Source organism: Alosa pseudoharengus, unplaced genomic scaffold (assembly GCF_046254945.1).
Source record: "Alosa pseudoharengus isolate Yale_2024_CS ecotype anadromous, Long Island Sound unplaced genomic scaffold, YU_APseudo_1.1 YU_APseudo_1.1_scf_11, whole genome shotgun sequence".
In the NCBI taxonomy this organism is placed as follows: domain Eukaryota; kingdom Metazoa; phylum Chordata; class Actinopteri; order Clupeiformes; family Clupeidae; genus Alosa; species Alosa pseudoharengus.
This window is the reverse complement of record NW_027468576.1, coordinates 7,916,326-7,927,231: the sequence shown is the minus strand read 5'-3', so window position 1 is coordinate 7,927,231 and position 10,906 is coordinate 7,916,326. Positions and strand designations below refer to the sequence as shown.

At 38.6% G+C, this 10,906-nt stretch overlaps 1 long non-coding RNA gene across 1 annotated transcript; it reads right to left on the bottom strand.

The window, feature by feature from the left end:
* Positions 1-1,669: 1,669 nt before the first annotated feature.
* On the bottom strand, positions 1,670-9,869 carry LOC143116645 (uncharacterized). Its single transcript, XR_012985884.1, has 5 exons — positions 9,811-9,869; positions 8,590-8,670; positions 8,238-8,270; positions 5,827-6,100; positions 1,670-3,252 (listed from the first exon to the last, which is right to left on the bottom strand). It is a non-coding gene; the product is annotated as an uncharacterized LOC143116645 (long non-coding RNA).
* Between the last annotated feature and the right edge of the window lie 1,037 nt (positions 9,870-10,906).

Genomic DNA, 10,906 nt, shown 5'->3' with positions numbered 1-10,906 from the left:
AATTAACTGGTGTAATCCTATCTAGGCCTGTCTGACCTATGCAAATTATGGCCATCTAAACCTAGGGTTAGCATTTCTAACTTGCATACCTCATAAACAGACTAAATTTGGCATGTGACATCTATCTATGACATAAAATATACGAGATATGTAAAATCACACCTCACACATTCATAGACTCTATAGCGCCCCCTAGAAATCTACATTTTCCAATCTTTGGCTCCGCCTCCTGACAACATACAAGCAGCTGGAGGTCTCAAATTTGACAAACAAGTTTGTTATCATTACCTGTATCAAAATATGTGCCACATGTTGGTACTATCTTGAATTAACTGGTGTAATCCTATCAAGGCCTGTCTGACCTATGAAAATTATGGCCTTTTAAACCTAGGGTTAGCATTTCTAACTTGCATACCTCATAAACAGACTACATTTGGCATGTGACATCTATCTATGACATAAAATATACGAGATATGTAAAATCACACCTCACACATTCATAGACTCTATAGCGCCCCCTAGAAATCTACATTTTCCAATCTTTGGCTCCGCCTCCTGACAACATACAAGCAGCTAGAGGTCTCAAATTTGACAAACACGTTTGTTATCATTCCCTGTATCAAAATATGTGCCACATGTTGACATTTCATGAAATAATGGGTGTGACACTTACCTAGGCCTGTCTGGCCATATGGGTGTCTCAATTGTAGTTTCTGAGTATACCCGGTGCATCAAACTTGCCATGGCAGGTAAGATCAGTGAAATTGGGGTTATTTCAGCGCAGCACACCTCTGTGTATCATATTCAATAAAAATATGGATGTTTTAATGGTTTGTTTATGATTTAAGAACTTTTGTTGGTCAATATCTGTCAAATATGCTCTCTAAACAGTTATTTCTGAAGATTTCTTGTGCATCAAAAGTCCCACAACACCTAAGATAAGTGAAATTGGGTTTATTTCAGCACAGCACACCTCTGTGTATCATATTCAATAAAAAATATGGATGTTTTAATGGTTTGTGTATGATTTAAGAACTTTTGTTGGTCAACATCTGTCAAAAAATGCTCTCTGAACGGCCATTTCTGAAGATTTCTTGTGCATCAAAATTCCCACAGCACCTAAGATAAGTTAAATTGGGTTTATTTCAGCACAGCACACCTCTGTGTATCATATTCAATCAAAATATGGATGTTTTAATGGTTTGTGTATGATTTAAGAACTTTTGTTGGTCAAAACAATGCTCTCTGAACAGCCATTTCTTAAGATTTCTTGTGCATCAAAAGTCCCACAGCACCTAAGATAAGTGAAATTGGGTTTATTTCAGCACAACACACTTCTGTGCATCATATTCAATCAAAATATGGATGTTTTAATGGTTTGTGTATGATTTAATAACTTTTGTTGGTCAACATCTGTCAAAAAATGCTCTCTGAACGGCCATTTCTAAAGATTTCTTGTGCATCAAAATTCCCACCGCACCTAAGATAAGTGAAATTGGGTTTATTTCAGCACAACACACTTCTGTGCATCATATTCAATCAAAATATGGATGTTTTAATGATTTGTGTATGATTTAAGAACTTTGTTGGTCAACATCTGTCAAAACAATGCTCTCTGAACGGCCATTTCTTGATTTCTTGTGCATCAAAAGTCTCACAGCACCTAAGATAAGTGAAATTGGGTTTATTTCAGCACAACACACATCTGTGTATCAAGATCAATCAAAATCTGTAAGTTTGTGATTGCTTTAAACAGGGGGTTGTCCAATACACATAAAACAAACAGCAAAGGTATGCTAATACAAAGCAGCACTACAGGCACTAAATAATAATTTACATTTGATCAGATTCACCTTTATTGTCATTGTGCAGAGTAAAAGTACAGAGTTCCCACTCTAAGTCAAATGTAAAATTCTATGACTTTTCCCTGACAAAACACCTGAATTTCCATGACTTACAATATACCGACCAATGATTTCAGAGCACCCGCATCAAGAGTCTTTTACTTTTTTAGAGCGAGAGATGAATAAATAGGCATTGGCAGTTGGGCTACTCAAGCAAGCTGTAAAGCTAATAACCAGATATACACCAATACTGTGTGGAAATATGCATTTTGGCTAGTACATCATAAACCACTACGACAAAATTCCCTGATATTCCATGACCTTGCCCCCAAAATGATAAAAATTCCCTGACTTTCCATGTCTGGAATAGACTTTCTAAAATTCCATGATATTCCAGAAATTCTATGACCCGTGGGAACCCTGTACAAAGCAAAAGTGCAATGTGATATACAAAGTATAGACAGATGGTGCATAGGCAGGACAAGAAATACTGTATAGTGTCGTGTAGACAGTAATATGCAGTTGGTTTACAGAAAGTGGTTTAGAGTAATATAAATTAGATATAAATATGGGCAGTGTATTAACAGAACATATGAGAAAAACAGAATAAATATGGATATTCAGTATGAACCATATAGACAGATATGTGCAGTGTGGTAACAGTACCATTGTAGTGCAGAAACAGTAACATTATAAGAGTAGTAAGAAGTGTATGTTCAGGATGGATAGCATGAAGAGAAGTAGAATATGGTTATGTATAATTGTAATTACAGTATGTGCATTTGTAAATAAATAACACTATGGGTGGAATAGGGTATTTGGGGGCTTAGTTGATTGGTTGTCACCGGGATACAGAGCTACAGTCCAGTCGGGTGACAGCCACAGAAAAGAAGCTTCCTCTGAACCTGCTGGTTCGGGTGCAGAGAGACCTGTAAATAATAATAATAATAATAATAATAATAAAGACAATAATATTTTTCAAGACCATAGAGAATGCTGTTGCAGTACTCCAGTCTTGAGGCGATGAGGGCATGGACGAGAATGATGCATTGTTGAGCCGTCTGGTTACAGTAACACAAGACCCATCCTGTCAGACTAGGCCAGAAGTCCCGTCACCGGAATGATGTAGAGGACTTTGAGACAGTCATGTGGCGCCTATGACCAATGGTCACAATACAGAGGACACCTGTCCAGTCAATGAGCAGTGCTTGACAAACATCATGTGTAGAAGACCCATTTTGCAAAACGATGTAGACACCCATCTATTCTCAGGAGCAGTCCTTCTATAACGGGCAGCAACAACTGCAGAAAAATCCCCGGGCTTTGCCTTGCTCCTTCCTGGCCTGTGCCTTGCTCCTTCCTGGCATGTCTTTCTGCTTTGGTGATGAGCCTGATAACAGCTGACAACCTGGAAATTAGAAATAGAGATAAAACAAGTGTACAAAGAAAGAAACTACAATCTCAGTGTTTCTCTTGACATGTTCAAACATACTGATGACTATAAAGTCCACTTATAAAATGCAGGTCTATGCCTTTAATATAGTGCGCAAAAGTATTTAAAGAGGGTGGACCAAGTCCTAGTATGGTTTAGGTGGTTGAATCAGCTGTCCCTTAATAGTGTACGCCAAATTGTATTAACTGAACAATTTGTTTCTCAATCTACAATATGGGCCTATGTATGCTTTATGATATGCCAGAGTAAGTAGGAAGGTGGGAAATGTCTTAATTAATATTAATTGACATCTAGAGGCTATGGGTTTTCACAAAATATGTGGTTTAGGTGGTCAATTCAGCTGTCCCTTAATACACTAGCACATGGCCCACCTTCCTGCAAACGTTGGAGGACATAAATTAATACATGGCACTATTTTGTATATTGGCAAATGAATGGGGCATATGATAGGTTTTGAGCTCCAACATAAAGGCAAAGCAGTTTCAGCCATGCAAACCATATATTTTCTTAAAGCTTGTCACTTATACATGTGAGTTAACATAATACATTAGCACATGGTCCACCTTCCTGCAAACGCCTTATGATGCACCAAAGTCAGTAGGAAGGTGGGACATGTCTTAATGTATATTAATTGACATCTAGAGGCTATAGGCTTTCAGAAAATATATGATTAAGGTGGTCAATTCAGCTGTCCCTTAATAGTATAGCCCGAGATGTATCCGCTGTATAATGCGTTTCTCGATCTACAATATGGGCCTATGTACACCTTATGATATGTCAAAGTCAGTAGGAAGGTGGGACATGTCTTAATATATATTAATTGACATCTAGAGGCTATAGGCTTTCAGAAAATATATGCTTTAGGTGGTCAACTAAGCTGTCCCTTAATAGTACAGCCCAAGATGTATCAGCTGTACAATGCATTTCTCGATCTACAATATGGGCCTATGTACGCCTTATGATGCACCAAAGTCAGTAGGAAGGTGGGACATGTCTTAATGTATATTAATTGACACCTAGAGGCTATTTGCTTTCAGAAAATATATGGTTTAGGTGGTCAATTCAGCTGTCCCTTAATGGTATAGCCCAAAATGTATCCGCTGTACAATGCGTTTCTCGATCTACATTATGGGCCTATGTACACCTTATGATGCACCAAAGTCAGTAGGAAGGTGGGACATGTCTTAATGTATATTAATAGACATCTAGAGGCTATAGGCTTTCAGAAAATATATGGTTTAGGTGGTCAATTCAGCTGTCGCTTAATAGTATAGCCCAAGATGTATCAGTTGTACAATCGGTTTCTTGATCTACAATATAGGCCTATGTACGCCTTATGATGCACCAAAGTCAGTAGGAAGGTGGGACATGTCTTAATGTATATTAATTGACATCTAGAGGCTATTTGCTTTCAGAAAATATATGGTTTAGGTGGTCAATTCAGCTGTTCCTTAACAGTATAGCCCAAGATGTATCAGCTGTACAATGCGTTTCTCGATCTACAATATGGGCCTATGTATGCCTTATGATGCACCAAAGTCAGTAGGAAGTTGGGGCATGTCTTAATGTATATTAATTGACATCTAGAGGCTATAGGCTTTCAGAAAATATATGGTTTAGGTGGTCAATTCAGCTGTCCCTTAACAGTATAGCCCAAGATGTATCAGCTGTACAATGCGTTTCTCGATCTACAATATGGGCCTATGTATGCCTTATGATGCACCAAAGTCAGTAGGAAGTTGGGGCATGTCTTAATGTATATTAATTGACATCTAGAGGCTATAGGCTTTCAGAAAATATATGGTTTAGGTGGTCAATTCAGCTGTCCCTTAATAGTATAGCCCAAGATGTATCCGCTGTACAATGCGTTTCTCGATCTACAATATGGGCCTATGTACGCCTTATGATGCACCAAAGTCAGTAGGAAGGTGGGACATGTCTTAATGTATATTAATTGACATCTAGAGGCTATTTGCTTTCAGAAAATATATGGTTTAGGTGGTCAATTCAGCTGTTCCTTAACAGTATAGCCCAAGATGTATCAGCTGTACAATGCGTTTCTCGATCTACAATATGGGCCTATGTATGCCTTATGATGCACCAAAGTCAGTAGGAAGTTGGGGCATGTCTTAATGTATATTAATTGACATCTAGAGGCTATAGGCTTTCAGAAAATATATGGTTTAGGTGGTCAATTCAGCTGTCCCTTAACAGTATAGCCCAAGATGTATCAGCTGTACAATGCGTTTCTCGATCTACAATATGGGCCTATGTATGCCTTATGATGCACCAAAGTCAGTAGGAAGTTGGGGCATGTCTTAATGTATATTAATTGACATCTAGAGGCTATAGGCTTTCAGAAAATATATGGTTTAGGTGGTCAATTCAGCTGTCCCTTAATAGTATAGCCCAAGATGTATCAGTTGTACAGTCGGTTTCTCGATCTACAATATGGGCCTATATTCAGCACAGCGACAACCATATCTAGCAAAATCACAGTAAAAGTAATGTAAAAGTGACGTAAAATACCTGCCAATTGTCCTTTGTATCCACCGCTGCAGTAGACCATGATGTGAGGATGCACTCCATAACACAGCTGTTAATGGAAGCAAGGACTGAGGTGTCAAGGCCATCATGCTTCAGCCTCTTCAGGAAGTAGACAAATGAGTAGCCAAACAAGGACAAACAAGGCCTTGCTTACATGCTGGCTGTCTTGTAGTTTGACACCACTCTCCTTTCTGTGAGTGTTCTGTTAGAGTCATATAATGAAGTGCAACCCATACATCAGGATAGGAGCAAGGATCTGTGAAAACATAAGTAGAGGGGAGAAAAAAAAGACATAAAAATATGTCGAGAAAACATTGCAGGACCATCCCTAAACAACACATCAGGACACCTTTCTTTCCTTTTTCATTTGATCACTACTGCAATTCATAGACATATGTTGTATACAGGTGAGACAAGGGTAAAACTGATGTGGGTATTTATTCTATTATAGAATAGGCTACTAAAATATAACTCCACAACTTCAAGTGTCAAGACTGTAGTTTTGGAGGAGTATTTGTAGTTCTTATGCAGGAAAATCAGTATAGGCTACTTTGGACATTAAAAGCTGCATGCACTACGTAGTACACACATGCGTACAATGCATTATTTTGGAGATAGAAATGTTGTTGTACTGCTTTGTTTTTCAGAAAAACGGTAGAAGCCTATAACAGAATTTTTTGTCACATGAATTACCCAGACCCAAAGAAACAAATAGCTTATTATGTGAAACTGACCTGCTTATAATTTAATGTCAAACACCATCTCAACTAATTGAAAAGCAGGATTGCATCACCATCGCACTCATTCCGATAATTTAACCATAACGTGGAGAGCATGCTACTTTTTTGTTGTGTTACCTGGTATTTCTCTTTGTCAGTGACAAAAAAAAACAAGATAGTTAACATGGCCAGCAATGTTGAGGGGAAAAAACTAGACAGTATTGCTACGACCTGTGAAAGAAGGGTGTTGAAGAAAGGTCATGCAATTAATAGAGATATGTCACATCCCATACACCAGGCATATGAGGTGTTGCCATCAGGGAAGTTCAGGCTACCTTCTTTCCAAACAAATTGAGCCAGTAGGTAATTCATTCCAACTAGCATTACATTGTTGAACAAGACGTTACCTGCAGGACCATGCACTTTTTTTCCAGCTGGACTATCACAGTATGCACAACTGCACTTTATCATTCTATACATGTGTAGTGGAGTCTATGCCTTCTGTCCTGGGGCCGTATTCACAAAGCCTTTTATCTTACCACTAGGAGTACTCCTAAATCGCACTAAAAGATTTTAGCTAGGAGTTTTCTCTTAAAAGTTATTCACAAAGCCTTTCAGACCTACTCTTAGTAAGGAAAAATGGCAACTCCTAAACTAAGAGTGAGTCTTCGTTGCTATGGATGACGTCATTACTCATGCACGAGCTTGACTGAAGTGACCACCTTGATTGGCTGATGATTGTAACGCGGGAATGATTCCAAACACCTCCCTTACGATGATGAGTGACAGGTGACAGGTCTGAGAATGCGTGCGCTACACAAGTAGCTCGAAGGACGGAAGATGATGAATAATTGAATAAAAAGGCCTAGCCTAAATGAATAAAGAGTAAGGCAAAACAAATAGCCTACAGTAGTAGCCTAATGAAACATACGGACTGATGCAGTATCTTTTGCAACATTATTGAATGTCACATATGCCTACGTTTGCAAAGAAGAGACCATTTTAATTTGATTCACAATGAAACGTTACATTTAATTTACATGTTAACAATGAGTAGTTTTGGTTGTTGTTGGTGGCGTTATTGCATCCCTTTTATGAATGCAAAATTGTTCCCTCGCGATTGGAAGCTCCTGTTGCCGCATAGGCGACGCATTTCAAAACATCGCAACGTGAAATGCCACAAAAAGCTGTTTGTGAATAGGTCTTAGTGAGTTAGGAGTCCTCTCGACTACTTTTAAGCTGTCCCAGACTTAGGTGCTACTTTTAGGTCTAAAATGCTTTGTGAATTACTTTTAGTGAAAAAAATTAGGAGTCCTAAAGTTAGGAGTGACACGCCCATTATTTTTAGGAGTTGCTCCTAAATTCGCCACTTAGGAGCTACTTTTAGCCTTAAAATTCTTTGTGAATACGGCCCCAGATGTTGTGTATGTGTGGGGGTGTGGTAGGGTGGGGGCGGTTGGGGTGAGGGAAATTCTGGTCTATATTCCGTCTTGTATTCAGTCTTGTCTAACTGTCTACTGTATGGCGCAGAACAATTTTCCGAAAGGACAAATAATAAATCTATCTATCTATCTATCTATCTATCTATTATTTTAGAAGATTTTGGTTTGACTTTGGTTTGAACACCTTTCTACGAAAATCAAGCTTGGGATAAAGTAATTATACACTACTCACCCTGGGGCTCATATAGGGTTTTTCCTCTAGACCCTGCAAGTGGCAATAAAGACAATTTAGACCACCATGGCGTAAAGTATATAAGCATGCTTAAAATGCAACAAGTACAAAAAAATCATATACAGACACAAACACAATCATACACAATCAGATTTTTATGCCTGTTGGACAATTCAACCATCCACACTCATCCCTCTCCTCTCAAGGGACATATGTATCTCTTTGCATTCAACGTAGTTTTCAACAACAACAATAACAAACAGCAACAAAGCTTTTCTACATATGGGTGTAGAATTTTTGATAACATATGGCTCCTTTTATCCTTTTATCCTAAAGAATGTCTAATACATACCGACTGGCTCATCAAAACAGGAAAGGCTATCCAGACCAAGTCCATGTAGATCCTTCACAGTTGAAAATGAAGAGGCCTTATCTGAAAAAGATCAATAGAAACCTTACTCTAAATACCCATCCAAGAACAATTACTATGTGTTCTCCTTTTCTTCAGTAGCAAATACACTGCCCATGAATCAGAAATATATTGGTGTCCCAATATAATGTTTACTCATAACAGCTGGCAATAGTGATTGCATGCAGATAAGTAACCGTGCAGCAAGATTGTGTCAGCTTAATGTTACAGTTTGTGGCATGGGACAGTTAGGAAACAGTAGGTGAGTGGCGTGGGTCAGCATAGGAGACGGTAGACGAATGGTGCTGGACAGTAGGCAAGAGGCAAAATATAGTAGGCGAGTGGCGCAGGACAGTAAAGGAGACAGTAGGAGAGTGGCATGGAACAATAGGAAACAGACACGTCACCAACAACAGTGCGAGTGGCCTACTGTAATTACTGCTATTATCATTATTACTGTATGTATTACTATCAATTTGTTTTGTTATAGGCTAGACACACATTCCATATTCACTGTATAGGCTATTTCTGTCTCTGTACACATGTCATCTGGAAAACTTGCCTATTTATCTAACTACACTTCTGGTTGGATGTCAACTGCATTTCATTGGCTCTGTACCTGTAGCCTACTCTTTTAAATTACAATAAAGTTGAATCTAATCTAAATCTAGCCTAATCTAATATCTATATTATTATCTAATATAATACTACACACATTGCAATTCTCTATTGAATTAAACCCCTCTCTTAATCAGGTTAAAGAAATACAATATTATATTATAATATAAGTGAATATCTAACATCTGGAGAACTGCTGTATCAGAATACAATTGTTTTATACCTGATATGTGGCCTATAACAATGCGCGTTTTCCCAACGAAATCTATTCACGTTCATCATGATTATCGATTATACATGCCTGGCTGATAGGCCCAGCTGTTAGCTGTAGCCCACACTAACAATATTACGCTAATTTACACAGACAACAGCTGTTTTACAGATTAATGTAACATTACATCATGCACGTTAGCTAAATTATAAATTGTGCAAGCCTACTCTGAATTCACAGTATTGCCCATGCATAGGCTACTATTTCATGTTAAATCAAATGTTTTGCTCAATTGCTAGCAAAATAATCATGCTAGCGGCAGTAGCAAGGCTCACCTCATTTCCCATTTGGATTCTTCTTTTTTCTCCGTCCCTGCTCGGTTATTGTTTCTGGATTGTGGGGTTCAGGCTTCTCAAACTGCTAGCCAGAAGGTGGCTCCTTCTAATCCACAACTCAAAACAGGCTTAAGAGTGTGAAACTGCACGTCAAAAGCATCAAATAACATTCTCCCCATTTTGTGAGGTCAGGCTTTTTTGACAGATGACGTGGTTCTGTTGGCTCGTTGAAAGCGAAATACAACGTGATAGTAACACGATAATTACGTTTTGCTCAACACGTTTTTTAACAAGGAAACGTGTTACACAACACGTCCCAATAGATTAATTAACGTGACAGTGACACGTTCAGACGTGAGACTGGGTTGGCATGTGTTAGTGACTAGCCTTGTGTGTTCTATAATGATGTTTTGACCTGTGTTCCCCGCTCCTGACCCAATAAATGTAGGCTACTGATTTTAACCTTGTTGCCTCAGTTGTTACAATATGAATATAAATATAAATTAGTTGTAGGCCTATGTCATTTTTAACAGAAGCATCTGCGAAATACCATTATCATAAGCATAACCAAATAGCCTACGTCCTCGGTCAGCTGGCTACTATATGCTTCCTTAGGCCTTATCACGTGCACCCCACCCCCCACCCCCCAATGCAAGGACAGCTCATTCTCGATTCTTTCTCCATTGCTATTCTCCTTTACCAACATAATACAGGCAACGATAGGCTAGTCGCGCATACAAAACAACAGAGGAGCCCAAATGCATTATTTCCGTGCCTCATGCAGTGAATTGTTGTCAGATTTTTTCCAGCTCTGCGTTCAACGGCTTCCACTCCCCTTGCTCCTAGTTGATACAACGTAGCTGACATTTCTGCATAAGTTAGCATGTCTCTAATTAAAACGTCATAGGTTTCAATGTAGGACAGCCTAGCGGGGATAGGCCAAATGAAAAATTGAGGAAAGTGCCGATTTCACATTCTTGTTGTGCGGATTTTGGATTTCGGTCGTGGGGATACAAAGTTTAATATCCAAAACAAAAACACGAGGGAATTTCCTATTTTGTTTTTTAAAAATACAGATATAAGGTCGTTTTTTGAT